Source organism: Vanellus vanellus, assembly GCF_965231255.1.
Source record: "Vanellus vanellus genome assembly, chromosome: 2".
NCBI classification, from domain to species: Eukaryota; Metazoa; Chordata; class Aves; order Charadriiformes; family Charadriidae; genus Vanellus; species Vanellus vanellus.
In genome coordinates, this window is record NC_138906.1 from 100,365,039 (window position 1) to 100,384,574 (window position 19,536).

The window sequence follows — 19,536 nt, forward strand, 5'->3', positions numbered from 1 at the left end:
CAGATACTCTGTGTTCAGCTCCTTTTCATGAAGCTGGAAAGGATTTATTTTCACATAGAACTTTGCCCTGGATTGATATTATAATGATTCTTGTAATTTTGGTCTTTCTCTCTATCTGATCTGATATGTTAGATGTTGACAGTAACTTTGAACATATGTTTCTTCTGTAGATTTTGACAGAGTGCTGTTATTTCCTGTATAATAACAGTTTCAATTTCCTGTTCACCATTTTAGTTTTTCATACAGTGATCACAGAATAAAATCTTCAGGGAAGACTGAATATAGTTTGATCTATAAAGATGGCTGATTAATGAAATGATTAAACTCATTCTTTGTACCTAACAGAAAATCTTGAAATGATTACACATTCCTCTTCCTTTTACAGAGTTGGTTTCATGACTATCAAAAATAAGAGAATTTTTCTGAGTTTTTTTGAAGTTACAAACACTAACTTAATAGGAGACTGCAACTAAACAAAACTACAAAAAATTCAACAAATCTTTCCCTATCATATGACTTTGAAAATGGTAGAAAGTTGATTTTTGTGACTGAAATATTTCTGTAAAGTTCTAGAATGTTATTCATACTTTCTTTTTAATTAAAAAGACCCTTCTGCCAACATTTTACACTATAGAAACAGAATAGTTCAGATTACCATCTATTATGGGCTGGAATAGATCCACTGATGGCACTGAAGAAATTTAGACATGCTGAGCTATATCTAGACTAAGAAATAGTGCTGTATACTAGAACTGGGTCTATCAGATGCCAAGATGACCTCTGATGTGTGAGGGACTCCTACAGACTTGGTCTAACGTGGTCCTGTGAACTGAACACCCGTCAGCAGCTAAGGCACAGTCAGGTTCCCTTGTGAAGCATTCCTCCTTGTTGAGCTTCATCTGAAAGTAATACTGCTTGTGCTTGTGGACACTCTTCAGGGTGAACCAAAGCACCATAAAAGATGCAATTAGAAGGATTCACTTCCAAATACTCTCTTGATCCAAATTACACTGACATTGTAGATGCGTCTCATACCGTTCTAGAGAATTTCTCCTGCATGATTCTGAAAAATAATTCAGTATAACTTTGAAGGTTAGGATGTCTGCTGAATCGGCCTTGCTTTACCTTTTTTTAAATCCCCTGCCAGTTTACATCCATAGCTCACAGGTAAGTTTTACACAGTTCTTTGGACAGCCACCAGTAATATCTCAATTGTACATCTTCCACCTTGCAAACATGATGAGGCAACTCATGGTAACTTCAAGGCAAACCTTGAAGTCCTGGTGAAAACCTGGTTTTGCCACCTGTGGGATGTCACATGGGCTGATTCAGATATCCTCAGGGATGCACAGGCAGATAAACAGTTGGAGAGATATGGTAGTGAATGTTAATTACGTGTAATTAAGAAAAAAAAGGAAGAAATTACATAAAGAAGAAAGAACAACTACTGCTCCTGTAGAAATGAAGGGCAAAATTTCCACTGAGTGTTTAGAAGTCTCCTGTTTCCAACATAAAATACCTAAGAGTTTTAAAAGTATGTGTAATCCCTTGGGTTTAGTCAACCCAGTCACATTCTTCAAGTTAATCATGTGCCCGAGAGTTCAGCTTGATTGTGGCAGACATGCTGCTTTGTAGAATTTAATAAATAATGCGTAATTAATAGCTTATTCAACAAATATAATGTCTTTTACTGTTTGCAGAACATCCGTGAACTACTCATAATTTCTCTGTATTTATTCATTATTTCAACTGATTTGCTGGATGTTCTTTAACTTAGTGGACCAGCCATGAGCTGTTCCCTTTTTGACTATTAGTAATTTGATATTTTAAAATAAGTTGAATCTCCCAATGTTGATTTTTTTATCCTATGATTGCCAGTGGGTATGAATACAACCAATTAGGTTTGTATGAACATTTACAATTTTACAGGAACAGCTATTTATCTATCTTTATTTTCATGGCTCTCCTGCTATTGTTACCAGCAGAAACAGGATCATAATCTGTTGCAGAAGAACCATGACAGTGCTAGATGAACTGCTGCCATTATAAAAAAGATGCTTTTATATGTGTGGATATAATGTTCGATCTGCTCTACACAAAGACCAAACTTCTCATTGGTCAAACTCCACTAAAATCAGGGGTGCTACAACAAGGAGGAATTTGATCCCCAGCACTTATGGATGATGCCAGAGATAACAGATAAGCCAGGAACCACATTTGACACACATCCACCCTTTTCTTCCCTATTATATATTTTAAAATAAGCAGGGCAAAAATGAGATAATATACTTTTGGTTTCTTATTACTTAAATACCTACATACTTGAACAGTTCAATGCCGCTTGACATTTGTTCTTTAATATGTTTCTCTAAACTCCTGATGTAATTCCAGTCATCCTGGTAATATTACTCCTAAGAGCGTTTTTTTAAACACACCAGTTCAAAATTCGTTTTTTCAGTCTTCTCACTACCCACTTGCTTTGCCTTGAGGTCTTTTTCATGGAGTACGCCCTTTTAAGACCCTTTAAGGTTGCCGTTAATTGGTTACAAGGTAGGCTTCTTAACAACAGTAGATGCTGTCTATGCCTTTGAAAAGGCATGTCATGCCTCTAGCCAAAAGCGGGGACCCATTTCCTCCAGGTTGGCCCAATAACATCACATAAATTTTTCTAAAATCAGGATTAAAAGGCAACTTTCTTTCAATCCTTCTTCACATTCTTTAAGGAAAGCATACATTTTTCTGTCAGAACTTCTGGTTTAAATTCTTGCCAGTTACAGCTTTTTATGAAACAGATGTTTTTATGATATTATTAAGCACTTCTAGTGGTCTTCTGTGTTTTAGAGTGTGACTTTACATACTTCACTACACAATCTGGATAAGCAGTGGTAAGTAGACCTTGAAAAAACCACGCAAATATACCTTCCTTCTACTGTGCACAGGAATTAGCCAGCTATTTACCCCAAGGACCAGGATACAGCCATACCTGGAAATGGTGAGGGGAAAACAGAGCAGAACCTCATTACAACTTGTGATGACAATGAGGCCTCATATCGCATGAGGTCTGGTCTTTAAGCCTCTGTTTATGAATCCTGTTCTTGCAAAGCTATGCTCTGATACATACTCATGGTCATTTTTTATCCATCGTGATAATGTTACAAAGACCTACTGATGTTTCAACTGTTGTCTTCTCTGTACTCCAGGAAAATGGAAAGTTTTAGCTTACTCTGATTTCAGGGTTAGTGTACATACTAGCTAAAGCATAACAATTACTATTTATTTTCATGAGTTTGCAGGTGGCAGCATCAGAAATGCACAAGTTTCCATTGTGTACCCAGGAACACTGAGTAGTAACAAAAACTGTCTAAAACTCCTTTTATGGAGGTAAACATTGAAATTGCTGCTGTGTGTTTTATGATAAATTTAAAGAACACCATCATCCTCTGGCTTGTGCTGAACTCACCTCTCCCATTCTGCAAATTTTGGGTGTTCTTTTTTTGTTTCTTTTGTTGTTTTTTTTTTTTGTTATTATTTTTTAATTACGTTACTTACCAAGATTTTCAAAAAAAACCTGTCAGGACTTCTGTAAGCTGAAAAGTTGGCTGTACATCATTGTGACTGAATATTGAACTAATCACTTCAGTTAACTGTTGGCTATCACTGACAAGAGGGGAACTCAATAAACCATGAATTAGTTCAGAGCTCTATTCAGCTCAATTTGTTGCTGTAAGTTACCTTTTGTGAGTTACAATATCCACTTCCCAACTGAAAAGCTCTTACTAAATCACAGCAGCAGCCAATTTCAGTCATGACCCATGCAGGGCTGCCCTTTTCTTTGTGGTATTCAGCTGTCACTCAAGTCAACCCTTTTCATTAAATACACTGTACCCCATCCTATGAAGGCTAGTTCAAGACAAAACATTGCAACTACATACTGCTATTAAAAAAAGTATGTATGCACTTTAATCCCCTGTATATTTACTCTCACTGATAAACAACCAAGGTGATTATCCTTTTGAAAGATGAAAAAACATGATATGTAATTTGTCCTGGTGCATATCTGAACACATCAGATACCACGACTGCTCGTTCAAAAGCAGCTAGGTGTGCAGCACCAACTCTGGTATTCTGAGACCTCATACAGTCTTGAAATTTTTACTGAGCAGATTCACAAAGTTTTATTTATAAATATTTCCCCTTTTGGGAAAACCAAGTCTCATTAGATTTTTATATGCATTTTTTATTCTGGTTCATAGTTCAAAAATGTTTGGAATTCTGTTGCAATAAAATAACTGAGGAGCTGTCATTTGTGCTTACAGCGTGACCCAATTCATGGCACTTGTCTCTATCTAAATACTTTGTCTCTATCTAATGTGGGATATATCTCTATAACTGTTCTGTCAGCCTACACAAGTTCAAAATATGGCAATAGCTTGTTCTAATTTTTGGAAAGTTATGTGAAAAATAACCTAGGTTATTGTTAAAAACAACAGCTGCCACCCTCTTTGATTCTCTTCATGTGTTATCTGGAAATGTTCCATAAAACACATTTTCAAAATAGCTTATGTGTGACATGAATCACTAACTTTTCACACTATGGATAGTCCTGCATCGTGTTTAGGGAATTCATTCAAATATCCCTGATGAAATTTTGTGTCCTGTACTAGAATCATATAATCATAGAATAATTTGGGTTCTCAGGGACCTGTAAAGGTCAATAGAAGAGTGCAGATGAGATAACCAAAGTAGCCCTTATGGGACTAATAAACTATGAACCCAGGAAAGTCTTGAAAGACTGAAACAGACACACACCATGTCCTTAATTAAATAAAAGAATGTTTTACAACAGAAAACAAGATAAACACAGCATAAGCAAAAGTAATATAACCAAAGCAAACTGAGAAGCAAGAAATACCAAGTAGTTCAGAATGGATTTATTCATTTTTCTTCTTTATTTTGACCTAATCTGTTAATCTGGTTTCCTGATTGTTTTATGCATTTTTCCTTATTACACACCGAGAATTGAAATGATAGTGTGTAGCATTCATAGACATGCATGTTTTGTACTTTTCAGTTAAGTTTTCTATCACAAATGCATCCAAAACTCCCTTATTACAGGAAATGGTGTGCAAGAGTTTCTTTTTCCAGTGCAAATTGAATAAGACTCTTCTGAAAATTAGTATCTTGTGTTTGTGGCAAAACTTTATTTGTAAGTACAATACTTTCTTATTCTTAATTCCACCACTGAACTGCAGAATTAAGCACCCTTTGTATTACTGCATCTTCTTTGGTTTTTTATCTGTAAACAAAAATAGCATATATATGACATTTCAAAAAGTGAATACTCTTAACATCTGATAGCTAAATACAAACCCGGATTTTTTATGGTTATAAAAGCAACCACATTCAGACTGCTACTTATACTGCAGTTTTTACTAATGCTTTGTGAAGCTTTCAGTCTCAGACTGCCCACCCCTGTGAAAAGCACAACAGCTTTGTGCACTTTTAGTCAGCTGGAGAACTAAAGTCTGTGTGTACTAATCATATTGTAGGCCGCATTAGCTTTCTAGGCCGGAGAGACTTACCTATGCATCCATGTTAGCAAAACAGTGCAAAAATCATTCTAGGCAAGTAAACCCTTGACTGACATTTTTGTTGATGGACCTGTAGCCTCTCTTCCGTATGCTATTTTGTCCATTTTTTTTTTTTCTTTCTTCACACTCATGTTTATACTGAAACTGGTTGCAGAAGTAGCTGAAGGATCTTGCAGTACTTGAAGAACTTGCTTGGCAGCAGCTACCACAGCACAGTGACCAACCTGCAAATGTTTCCATACAGCCAACCTGCAGCCATCAAAGTAGCTCATGAGAAAGCAAATAACTCTTGCACAGTTCAAAACAAAAATCTTACTCTGTACTTTATACCAAGGTAGCTAACAGGACACCACAGAACAGTGCAAATAGCTTATTTAACAACGCCTAAAAAGGTGAAGAGGTGGGCTAGATCTCCATCAACCTTCACCTAGTGCTGCTATTCATCATGGAGCTGTTTCAATGAAGAAAATGCCTCCATACGTGAAATGTTTTCACCTGATCTACTTTCATTTTCCACAGATGAAATTGCCCACCTTCCAGATGTGTGCTTCAGGTAGACAGTGAACTATTGCCCGGGAAATTTTTCTTTGAATGACGAGGATTACCAAGAAAAGACAATATTGTTCCCCCAACAAAACTCCTCAGACATTCTACAGGCACTCTTACTCAGTGCAAATTACCCTCTCTCTCTTTTTGAGCACTTAGATACAAAGAGACAGTGATAAAGCACCCAGGAAAGGAAAACCGAAACCTTTCCTTCCGCGCGATCAAAGGAAAGAAGTCTTGAGGCAAAGCAGTTGGTGCAACCACAGACTAGTTCACACTTTAGATAGTGCTGCAGCCAGTAGAGCTCTCTGGAAACTCACTGAGCTTGACATGACCTGACTGGCACTGTCATCCTTAGCACCAAGGGACTTAAATTCCAATGATACTGGCAGATTGCAACCTCATTGATTTCGTGCTCAGGGAACATTACAGAAAATCTGGCTGTATGACATATTCTGAGTAAAATTCAATCGCTTGTCTCAGAAGCCCAGGCAGAGTACTAGTAAGAAAGCTGTATGTATAACAGAGGGGGACAAACACATTCCTATGCACAGTGACATGGGATTGTTGTCTTCCCATAGACTTCTCTTTCGTAACATTGATTGACCCACCACTGAGGTAGCTGAAATACTTGTATGCTTATCTAAAGGTACTAACATTTATGTTTCACTGTGTGCTGCTTTCTATCAGTTCTGCTAACTAGTAGTTCGGGACTTCACAGCTCTACCTCATTTTCTGTAAAGAATTCTTTTGCTACTTTTTTTTCTTACCTCTTTTTTTGTTTTTTTTTTTTTAAGTTTAGCTTTCAGCAATGGCAGCGAGGGTTTGTCTGGGAGTACACAAGCACTCCCCTTACAAAGTAATAGACACTTGACCCCTGCTGGAAAGATCATTAATTTGAATCAAATATGACTACATGAATATATAAATCATGTTTTCTTTTCAAAAGCAATACAAGCAAACCTGGTATGTGAAAAGTCTAGAAATATAAAGTTTAAAATGTGTTTATCTGGATAAATAAATACATGGAGGCCACCATAAAACCTCAGCACAACCTGAGTGCTCTAAGCATCCCACTGTGTCACCCCTCTGATCTTTTCTTGATGCTGTAAGTGCAAAGGTTCTTGAAAGTGAAAGTAGCTAATTTCAAACTCCTGTTCCAAATAGTTGTGTGCTTGTTGTTACAAAGGTCTTGCCTAAAACCCATAAGGAGGTCCTCCAGCAGAACCTGGAGGCCAGCTCTTTTCTCCCCTTTCCCTGCTTTCTTGAGTGAAAGTACAAGCCACGAGGCTAGTGAATCACTTTCAAACCTAACTTCCTTCCAACCAATGTGTTTTTAAATGTTTTATATAAAGTAGAAATTTTAGTGTAAGAAAAAACATTTTCCTTTTCCGGCCTAGCAGTGTTTAAAGAGTGCTTTTGGGAGAGGAGAGAGGTGGTTTTGAACTGCTTCCAGCTGAGAACTACACCTAGCCACGTCATTTTCTCTAGCCACTGACTAATTACATAAAGCTTTTCTTACTTTGCAGGGGCTTCTCCTTTTGCCACAATTTGGAAGGGAGCCTTTGTGCAGAGGCTGACTGATTATGTGAGAATGTCTACCACATTAAGCTCTTCAGGAGACAGGCAGCAGGACCAATGCTGACTTGCTCCTCCCAAACAGTACCCTGCATGAAGGTGCCGGGCGCGCTACAGACTGAGGAGTGTATGCCAGGAGCAGAAGTTCAGGTGCAGCAAACACCAGCACGCAGGGACATTAAGCACCTTCTCTGCTTTATCCAAGGGGCAAATAGGTGGGAAGGGTTTCTTTGGACCAGCCGCAGGGACTCTGCCCCAGACTTGGTAAATTGAGAACAAATAATGCTGTGGTTTCTTTATTTGTTTTATTGCTCTTGTTGGAGACTATAAAGAAAAACTGTATTTTGTGATTATGCGCTCTCAGAGAAGGCCTCCAGGCCTTATGATTTGTTTATTTCTCTTTCCATTTTTCCTTTTTTTTTTTTTTTTTTTTAAACAAAGAAAACAGCCTTGGCAGATGGTAAGACTTCACAGGAGTCATAAGATGCAATAGCTAGAAAGACTTTCAGCAGCAAGTAGTGATCCTCAGGACTGTGCCTGCCATCAATTTAGAGGAGCAAATGGAGGTTCTACAGTTTACAAAAGCTTTTTACTAGGCTTCACCAGGTTGTCTCCCACCCATACATATAGCCTTTTTTCCTCTACATTCTCTCAGGTAAAGGAGTTTTATCAGATTTTCATCTTTTTGGCTGTGGGTGTATGGCCTGTCCAGACTCCTTTTAGATAGTACTCTATCGGATAAAGCTTAAAGGAGGCAGAGAGATCTACTGTGTCACACAAACCATATTCCCTCTGTATTCACTTTGCTTTGCTTCACTGCAGACTTTCTCTGAGCAACACTTTTCTTCTATCTATGCAGCTGACAAATTAGTGAGTGCAGCATGCCTACCATGATAAAATTAAAAAACAGAATATTGAGGCGCAAACATTCTGGAAAATTTAAAAACAAAGCAAATTAGCAAAACCTTCAAAGGTTGAAATCTACCTGAATTTTTGCTTACATGCACCTGGAAAGCATTCTGTGGGATAAGCACAAGGTTTCACAGGGAAATAACTCACTCTGGCAAAAATTTCAAGTAGATTGTTTCTATTTTAGTTGAAGCTGGAGATGTGGCAAAGCAAGATTTAAAAAAAAAAAAAACAAAATTATGCTGAGCATTGAGACTGAAGGGAGATTCCTTTGGTCTCCTTGTTCAGTCATATTTTTTGAATGTTTAAAAGCCTGATGAGAGCAAAGGGCAGTTGTTCTTTTCTTTGGAATGCATGTACGATTTCAAATAAATAAAGATGCTTAACAAATGGAAAGATTAGTATTTCTGCACATTTTGAATGAGTCATGCATGACAGTACCCTAATTCTTTTTATACAAGCCAAGTTCACACAAAGCATGCATTAAACATGAGAAATGCATGGATATTTTTACATATTCAAGACTTTGCAATGGATCATCAAAACCATAAAACGTTCACAAGTATGTGACCCTCTGGAAATATATATTATTTTGTGTTTCCTAAGAATAAATAATCCATATTTTCATCATCATAAATTTTTCTTTCATGGTGCACTATCTAAATTATTATTTTGGTCTGGATACAGCAGGAAATGGAGTGTATTGGATAGTTGCTAGGATTGGATAAATTTACCTCTTTAAGTCTTAGACCACATATTCCTTCATTGGGTGCATGCTCTTAAGAAATTTAATCCCCAAATAATCTTAATAATATAAAAGCTATAGGAGTTATAATGGCTTGTACTAAACCTGTTCCTACTGTATGTTCAAACTGTAACAATAGATTATGCAGTTGTTTCCTCTATTTCCACCACAGCAAGAGCATTTACTTGGCTAAAACAAATTAACCTGTGATTATTACATGGAAATTCCAAAACACAGTCTGAGATCCTGCTTGGTTTCTTCTCAGGCTGGCTCTCCCAGTATTGTGATATGGATATATTCAATTGGTCCCCCAAACCAAGCCTTCCGATGCTCCCTCTGTCTTTATACCTTAAACCGTTTCTCAGTAAAGTCATATCTGTGCTTTATTTCAATATTTTCCAGTAATGGGTTGAAAAGACTGAGACAGCTGTATGGCACAGATGTTGATGTTTGAAATGATTTATCTCCCCTTTATTGCCTCTAGCTAAGTGGTTGACTTTTTATGCTGTTTTCACCATAAGTGAATCTTGGTGGGTATTTGGTTAATCTGGGGTTAGCCTTCTTGCAGATCTCATTTTGCAACTGCTGGAAAAATACTTCTTAGTATGACTTTCATGGCCAATGTGGTTTAAGATTGTCTCTCGATGGGTGGAATTTATGTTTAAATTAAGAAGAATCTAGTGATGGGGATGCAGAATTATTTTTGTTGAGTTTTGCTTGAATTGGACTATGAAAAGCCTTTTTCTGGGACCTGGCTTCCTATATGATAATATTCCTCAGATTCATGAGTAAATTTACTCTCTCAGCTGCACAAACAGGCAAACTTATAAAAAGATGTTCACCAGTTCTCTGTAAATATGTCCCATTATGTTCCTATACCTAATGGCACGTTGTATCTTGAGCTTTGTTAAAGCTTTTAATTAAAACATGTTAACAAAGCCTAAGAAAAATAAATGAAACTACTCACAAGGAAATTAAATTGAGAAGCTAAGCTCATTTATAATTATTGTATTTCAATTAGGCTTTACTAGGGCTGGGTGAAGGGAGAGATAAAAAGAAACTACTTTGATGTCAGAGTTTCATAAATATTTCTAGTGTCCTGTTTGTGAAGTCCACAATATTAATGATAACAGTTTACGGCGTGCAAGCTTTTTCATGCCAATTACTATACCCAAGAATTCAGTCATAGTATTACATCAAAACATGTCAAGGCTCAGCCCCTAGGTTTTGTAAAGCAGGTTTGCTGCATTGCGTTCAGTGGAAGTATAACTACTCACGGCTCTGATTCACAGATTCAATAGACTTTATAGTTACTTTGTCGGAGTTTCTGATTCATTCAGATTATAGAATTTTACCATGTGATTCCTACATCAAGTCCAAATCTCTCAGCTGGATTAGAACACATTTATTAGATAGCAGACGTACTAATATTAATCAAACTTTAGCTTCCAGGTTTTCCATCTTATCTCCTCCTGCTTCTAAATTAAGGAGTCATGAAATAGCAGGAATCTTCTAGTGATGCAGATACATATTGCAAGGAACTTAGTCACCTCTTCACATTCTCCTACCACCATAGAATGTTTTTTCCCAAGCTTTAAAGTTCTAAAATCTTTTTTTTCACAGGTCAGTCTTAATCTCTCACTTTTTTGATTAGTTCACGAATTAAAATGTATTAAACCTGGAAGACCTAATAACGTTAGCCAGCTCATTACGCACTATCTTCTGTTTGCAACAGCTATGCTTTCCTAAATTACAATAATTTTTAATATGATTAGCAACAAATTACCATACAAAGGAAGTAATGCCAGACATATTAAAATATTTATTTCTCCATCCAAAGTTTCTGACTGTAAAGATCGAATGAGTTCCAACAATAGTTGCTGTTTTTCTTTTTGAATTTCTTAAATATTCTAAGGTAGTGCTTGTTACAAGTGCGATTCTTTCTTAAAGCATATGAAAATGCCCATTAATTTTCATAGGGATGACCCTAGATGAACGAAGTTAATGATGCACATATGTACTTACTGGAAACAGATTAGGAGGCTAATAGATACTACTGCGCATTTTTCATCATACTATTATGATCATTACAAAAACCATTCTTTTGTTTAAAAAAAAAATCTTTAATTTTATCATCAAGTCAAGTCATTGATTTCTTTCCCCAGTGAGGGAAGGGCATTGAGTGATTCACTCAAGTTGTTTGGGTGAATTAGTTCTAATGGATTTCTGTATATTTGTTTTGTTAGCTCCTGTCACCACCAGGAAATGAGCTCATCACTTAATCTGGAAACCCAAAAGCAACTTTCAGGCATGCTTCATGTAGGCAAGTGATTATACAACTCATCTGATCACAATAATCTGGGATAGAAAACAGTCACATAAAAGCAGGTTTTAGAGCTTAGGCCATGGTTAACTTTTTACTTTAAAAAGCCATACCACCAGACCTAAGTTAAAATATGAATTTATCACTTACACAGGAATAGAGAAGAATCCTATCATCATTTTTCAGAAGAAATTGTTAGACAGATTTAATGGTTCCTAAAAAATACTACGTGACTGTTTTCCAGTGATTTCTTGGCCACCATGTCAGCCATGACACTATCCCAGGCTGCTTCTCCCTCCAGCTGTACAAAACAATTGGTTCTATTCAGATATGCTCTCTGCGTCACAGTGAGTCACACATTCACACCAAGTCAATCTCATTCACGGTCTCTTGTGTCCCAGTGTAGTTTGATGTGTTAAAACACAGCTCTAGAAGACTGTTGAAAAGCTAAGAGCATTTTTGTGAAATGACTGAAAACTATAATTATTGTTGACATATTGTAAATGCCACATATTCTGTTGATGATACTTTCTCATGCTACTTTCATGAGTCAAGAGGAACATACACAAATGTAAAGCAGAAGGTTTTTTGGTTTGTTTTTGTTTTGGATTTTTTTTCTCCTTTCCAGAAAGCCAAACTAGAATCACAAAGCGGAATTATCTGGTTGGAAGAGACTTCCAGAGGTCTCCAGTTCAAATGCCTGTTCAAAGCAGGGTCAGCTATGAAATCAGACCAGGCTGCCCAGGGTTTTATCCAATCTTCTAAACCTCCAAGGAGGGAGACTGCACAGACTCTCAGGGTAACCTCTAGGCAACTTCTTTCAGTGCTTGAATGTCCTCTGGTTGAAAACATTTTGCCTTTAAGTTGGAACCCCCTGGTTTCAATTTATGATAGTTTGTTCTGGTTTCATCTGGGAAAGAGTTAATTTTCTTTCCAGTGATTGCTGTGAAAGGAATTTCAATAATATCTATTGCTTTTAGTTGTTGCTAAGTGATATTTACACTATTCAAGGACTTTTTTTCAGCTTCCCATGGAAGAATAGACAGAACAATGCAATGACCGATGAAATATTCCATACCATAGATGTCATGCTCAGTACATAAATGAGGGTTAGCTGGGGGGCGGGAATCCACAATCACTGCTCGGGACGGTGCCAATTCACTGGGTGGTGCAAGTGACCCATGTCATTACTATTATTGTTATTATTATTCTCATTTTTCCTTTTCTGTTATTGTTTCTATTAAACTGTCTTTATCTCAACCCTTGAGGGTTTTTTTTTCTCTTTCACCCCCTTTCTTTTTTCGCTCTTCCCCCTCACTCTTCTCCAGGCTGGAAAGGGAGGGGAAGGGTGAGCGAGCAGCTATGTGGTTCTAGTTGCTGCCTGGGGTTAAAACATGACACCAGTGTCATTTGTTTTCCCACCATGCAACTCAGTCAAAAGCTTGGCTCTCTCTTCTTAATAACCTCGTTTGGGGCATTGAAAAGCTGCTATTAGGTCGCACCCGAAAGTCCTCTCCTCTCTAGGCTGAACAAGCCCTGTTCCCTCTGTCTTTTCACACAGGTCAAGTGTTCCAGAGCCCTAGGAATCTTGTTGGACCTCTGCTAAAGTTACTTTAGTTTATCAATAACTTTCTTATGTAGGGAGGACAGATGCAGCCTACCAGGTACCATGCAAAACAAAATAATCACTTTCCTGGATCTACTGGCTACTAAATCAACAATAGCTCTTGGTGACTGAAGGAGCATTGACTTGGACTTTTTGTGGTCACAACTATGTTGGTAGAGCACTTTCATAGCATAGACCCGGTTTGGTTAGTGTTGCACAAGTACGTGATACAAATTAACATAAGCTACAGTGTGATCTTCTTCATTGCTGGCGTGTTGGGAACAGCTTTTCAGAGCAAAATAAGGACGGGTTATGTTTAGGGAACCAGTTACCTGTGAGTCTGCCCCTCTGTCCAGCTGCTGGTGGAACTGAGGGTCTTGGGACACGAAAGTGTAGTGGCTGCACTTTGAGGACTGTGTTTGGGTAGTTTGAGAATGACTGTCTTTAGCTGGTTATTAAAAAAGTAAATTTCCAGTGGCATTTCAAATCCCTTGTATTGAAATTGGTGATGACCAATCATGCTAGTGGTTTCTGCATCTCAACTGATAAGCAGAAACTCCTTAAACTTGCCAAAACTGATCAGCAATGCCATCAGACTGCTCACTCCAGTTCAGTGTACCAATTGCAACCCCTCCATTACAGAAGAATTGTAATCACCATGTCCAGAGGAAAAAAAAAAAGTGTGAGGGAGTAAAGCAGGATCTAGTGCTTTTTCCATGCATTTCCTGAAAGTATGTCAGAATTTCTGACTCATTATATTTATCGTTCAGATATTCATTTTGCATTAACATACAATATTTTTATCATAGAATCATTTAGGCTGGAAATGACCTTTAAGATCATCAAGTCCAACTGTTAACCTAGCACTGCCAAGTCCACCACTAAACCATGTCCCTAAGCACCATGTCTACACATCTTTAAATACCTCCAGGGATGGTGACTCAATCACTGCCCTGGGCAGCCTGTACCAATGCTTGATAACCCTTTCAGTGAAGAAATTTTTCCTAATATCCATCCTAAACCTACCCTGGTGCAACCTGAGGCCATTTGCTGTTGTCCTGTCGCTTGTTACTTGGGAGAAGAGACCAACCCCCACCTCACTACAACCTCCTTTCAGATAGCTGTAGAGAGCGATAACGTCTCCCCTCGGCCTCCTTTTCTCCAGGCTAAACAACCCCAGTTCCCTCAGCTGCTCCTCATAAGACTTGTGCTCTAGATCCCTCACCAGCTTCATTGCCCTTCTCTGGACACGCTCCGGAATCTCAATGTCTTTCTTGCAGTGAGGAGCCCAATACTGAACACAGTATTTGAGGTGCTGCTTCACCAGTGCCGCTTACAGGGGAACGATCACCTCCCTAGTCATGCTGGGCACACTATTTCTAATACAAGCCAGGATGCTACTGGCTTTCTTTATTTAAGTGTCTACTTTGTAATCAGCTGTAGAAATCAGTGGTACAAGTAATAATGATACATGATGATAGAAAATTGAGAAAAGAATCTGGGGTGTTCAGTACTGAAAGTATTCATTGATGACTATTAAATATATTTTTATACAAGAATAATAACAAGCATGCCCGCTCTTTGGTCATATCAAGAATGTTTTTCACTGGAACATGTATTTTTTTCAGGTTGTATTAAATATAAAAATAACTATAACCAATGCCGTATCATACTTTATTTCTTCAAAGTGCAAAGTACATTAAATAATTTCAGAATGTCCTATTGTTCTACAGGATTAACTATATCTTTATTCCCACGTTATTTATTACTTACTTCTTCAGTAAGTGGGAGAAACACTGATCTCTCAAGTGTTTAAAAGCCATTTAAGCTGCTGCCTCAGCACACAACAGCTTCTGTTACAGACACACTTATTAGAAAAGAATGGGTGAGGAAAGCTGTGCTCAGACCACAGGCAGCTGATACGGCATCGCTGTCCACCGGAGAAAGGACATACAGAGAAGTGCTGGTTTAACACACCAGCCACCACGCTAGGCCCAGTTTAACTTCCCCCTCCCCCAGCTCGCTCTCCTTGTCTCTCTCCCTCTCCCTTTGCTAGATTCACACACTCTGCTTTTCCAATTGCTTTAGCCCGAAGCAGTTGACATTTACCCCAGCTAGATAATCGAGGAATAACATTTGCGTTACAGTTTAACATGACCTCTGCCTCTACAGCTCTTTTTAGATTACCTTCCCCCCCCAAAAATGGTTGCTGACACCATAGTGAGGCAGGAGGTGGGAAAAAAAGAAAAGAGAAGCTTATTATTGCAGTGGCACAGTCAATGTCATGAGAAGCTGCTCTGCCCTTTTCAGTTGTGGGTGAGCAACTATTAAGGAAAAGGTATTAAAAGGAGGAACAACTGTGATGCGAGGGACACACAGGTTAAGCTCAAAGCAAAGGTTAATGGATTGACTGTTACCTGTGTATGAGGCTTAATGTTGGTCTATACACAAGAGAATTGCTTCTAGGATGTATTTTTTTCATGAAACTAAATTAAAGGGCTAATTTATTCCAGCATAAAAGAGTGAGATGCTGCTGCTGTTGTTGTTGTTGTTTTAATACACAAGGACACATTTTCTATTCAAAATGTTTGCCATTTATTTCCAGCACAGTGCGCTATAAGGTGATAATGCTTGTGAAAAGAAGAGAATAAAATGACATATTTGGCTCAAGATACTCACTGAAATCTTTAATGGAAGAATTTTAATGTTGGTCAAGGAAACCAGACAAAGTTTAGAGTAATACTTTAATAGTTACATCACATCTTAAATGCAGAAAATTTGGTTTAAAAAGAGTGCACCTCAAATAGAAACCAAAAAATGAAATTTTATGAAGAGCAGAAAAAGAGAAAAAATGATTCACTATTTCCTCCATATCTCTGTTTTTCATGTTTAAAATTCCTTTCTGTATTATTTATAAAATAGATGTTAGACCTCAGTGTCTGCAAATTCTTGGAAGAGTTTCACGCAAGCAGATCAGCATATAACTGGTCTAAAAAGAATGAATATAAAGTGGGAAAAGAGGTCCTCATTTGTAAATTACTGAGTCAAGCTAATGTCTATACACTAAGAGCAGATCATCTCTACTGTTTCCCAGAGAAGAATAAAAGAGGTTAATATAGTCAATGTTTATTTTTTCAGTTATGCCATCCAGAAAGTGCAAAAATATTTGGTATTTATAATGTTTGCATTACTGCAACCAACAGAGGCAGAATATTATGGAGCAGAACTATAGCATTGCCTTCTCCCTTTGAATGAATTTAAATAAAATCTTTTGTCCATAAGAAAAACAGTGACAGAAGACAAATGCATTTAAAATGAAAGGAAAACAACTAATATCAGGTTTAGGCCATCTGTGGATTTTGAACTTTGTAGAGGCTGTTTCATCATGATCAATTTCATTATCTAGACTTTTTCTTAAACACCACCTTCCACTTGATTAAATCATGTTTTCAGGGAGAAACTAAACACATAATACCAGCATGAAAGCTATAAGCAGAGAAAGAGGCAAATCGGCCAAATATTCAGAAACTGTCATCTAAAACTTACATACTTTTCTTCCTTGCTTGTAATTTTGGGAGGGAGGATCACCAAAAGAAATACATAACAGAATTTCAAATCAAAATTACTGGATTAACCAAGAGTAATCAGCAATCTGTTAGTATATTGGAATATCAGCTTTCAAACTGATATTTTAAAAATGTCTTATTAATGCCTTCCTTAAAATATGACCTGTCATTCTGCTTCCTTGCCAATGTTGAATCACACCTTGTCATTCATTTTTAGGTATTTTGCCCAATTTTATTTTAAATTTTTCAGGTGACTTCCAGCATTTCTCATGGGTGACTATTCTGAAGCTTAATATATTTTACTGTCCAGAACTTCTTTCTCGATACACATTCTTATTTGTATTTTTGTTTCAAACTATTTTCCAGCACAAAGACTGAGTTATATCCTCACACATTTATACCAGCTGCAGCCGGTAAGATTGCGTTGTGAGCAATTGTTCCCACCAGAAGACTTTATCCTTATTTATACACAACATGAGTCTTAATTATCACTTCCTCAGGCCACTTTTTATTATTTATAAACATATTTATTTCCTAAATATTTGCTTACTAAGCACAGAAAACTACCATATATTTTCAGATAATATTCATAGCAAAATTAATGACTGGACTCTTCTTTTTTAATTCAAATCTGTGACATTTGGCCCAGACACAGATTGTTGGATGACACTCAAGTAATGCAATACAAAAGGCTGTGTAACTATTTCCCTACTGTAAGAGGATAATCTAATATATAAAAAATGAATGCCTCAATGTTCAATTTGGGGTTTTTTGTATTTTTGAAACTTGTTTATGTAATCTGGGACTCTTCTTGTGGCCTTCAGGACTCCAGTGAAGGGACTCTTTCCAAAGGGATCTTTGGTCACAGAGTAGCACAGTTTTGGATGCTTCAAGCAACAAACGAAATTTTGAAGATAACACAGGATTTCTGAAGAGAAGCACTTCATATGGGCACACAACCTGCCTGATGATGCTGATGTCAGCACCAGGCATGATGAGGATGTTTCCATACAAGTGAAATACATGGTTGACGGATCGCTCCCAATACTATCTTCACCCAGAAGATGCAATTCCTTCCCTCTAAAAAAAAGGAACAGAGCATAAGGAGGAGGGGAGACTGCTCTGTATGTAGGATCAGGTACAAACAGTTGTCTTCTTTCACTGTGATATGAATTGATGCACTAATGACCAGCCCTCCATTTTTGAAGGGTACTACCAGATGACCTTGCACTCAAGTCTTTTCTAAAGGTTTAACATGAGCCAGAGTAATGTTAAAAGTTAAGCAGGGGAAGAGGAACAAAAGTCTTAACTGATGCACCAGAAGAGCTCTTGCTTGAACAGGATTTAACAAAAGTTTGCTTGCATTTGCCGCCAGGAAGCCTGCAAATGCTGAAGACTGTTACATGGACTCCTGCGGCTCCAACGTACAAGGGAATGGCTGGACTCAAGCAATAATGACAAGCAGGCTATGGTCTGAAAGCTAAAGGACAAAGCTGTAGCTCCACATGCTGCTGGCTCAGCTCTGACTGGGCTGAGACAGGACAGCCATGGGCAAGATACTTCCAAGATTGGTTCTTCTCAAGTCCTGCTCCTCCAGCCCTTCCTCGACCTCCTCCACCTCCACCCCCACCTCCTCCTTCTTCTTGTCCTGTCACTCCTCTCTTTCCTCCTCCTTCTCCTCTGCCTCCTGCCTCTGACCTCACCCAAGCCACTCTCCCACCGCCCAGTGTCCCTCATCCTCCCCCAGCCCCTCAGCCCCCCAGCACCACCCCTCCATCCCAGCCCACCTCCCCACCAGCCACGTGGTGCCAAGGAGAAGCAGAGGCAGCCAGAGGCATTGATTCTAGATCCGAAACATTCCCAGCAGGGCTACGAGCAGGGAGGGAAGGAAAGATCAATTACTTTTAAACACTTTGTTTTGCAAAGGAGTTCTTAGGTGTGTTTATCAGATAAAATCAATGACTGCAGTTCCCACCGAGAACAACTCCAGATGCCATTTTTATGCACACAGACAAATTGCACCCATCCCGCAAAACCTGAGAACACTATGTAGTTCCAGGATGGTCCATAGCATTTACCTGTAGCACAGCTGTGCCTGTGAACAGTGACAGAGGACAGTACCCCAAAGGCAGGCTCAGAAGAATGTTGAGCCAGTCGATGCTAGGGCAAGTGTGACCCTGCATCAGGACTCCCTTCCAGTCACTTCTGATCTAGGTACAGGAGCAATGGTTGATCTCTGGGGAATCTGGACCATGATGTGGCTTGCAGTTCCCAGAGATCAAAGGTAGAGAAAACTTGGCGGGAAGATACAGGCAGCTCTCCCGTGCTCCCGTGCCAGCAAACCCATCCTGTTGCTCCCATGCGGGACTTGTCAGAGGATGGATGGGGTGGTGGGGTGGAGGCGAGGTGAGCGTAGTGAGATGACAGTGTTAGCAGTACCTCTTCGTTCATCTTCTGCAGGGGTAGTGCTGTGTGTCCAAAGCTCAGCAGCAAAGAGGGCACTGAACAATGATTAGAAAACTTTACCCTAGGAATACTGTTAGATGCTGATTATACTCAGGCCATTTGAGAGAAACACTTTGTGTTACAACTCTAAAAGGATAAGCTCTGCCTCACTTGACAGAAGTAATACCACACCAAACTTTGCAACGCTTAGAAAAACCAAGTCCTGT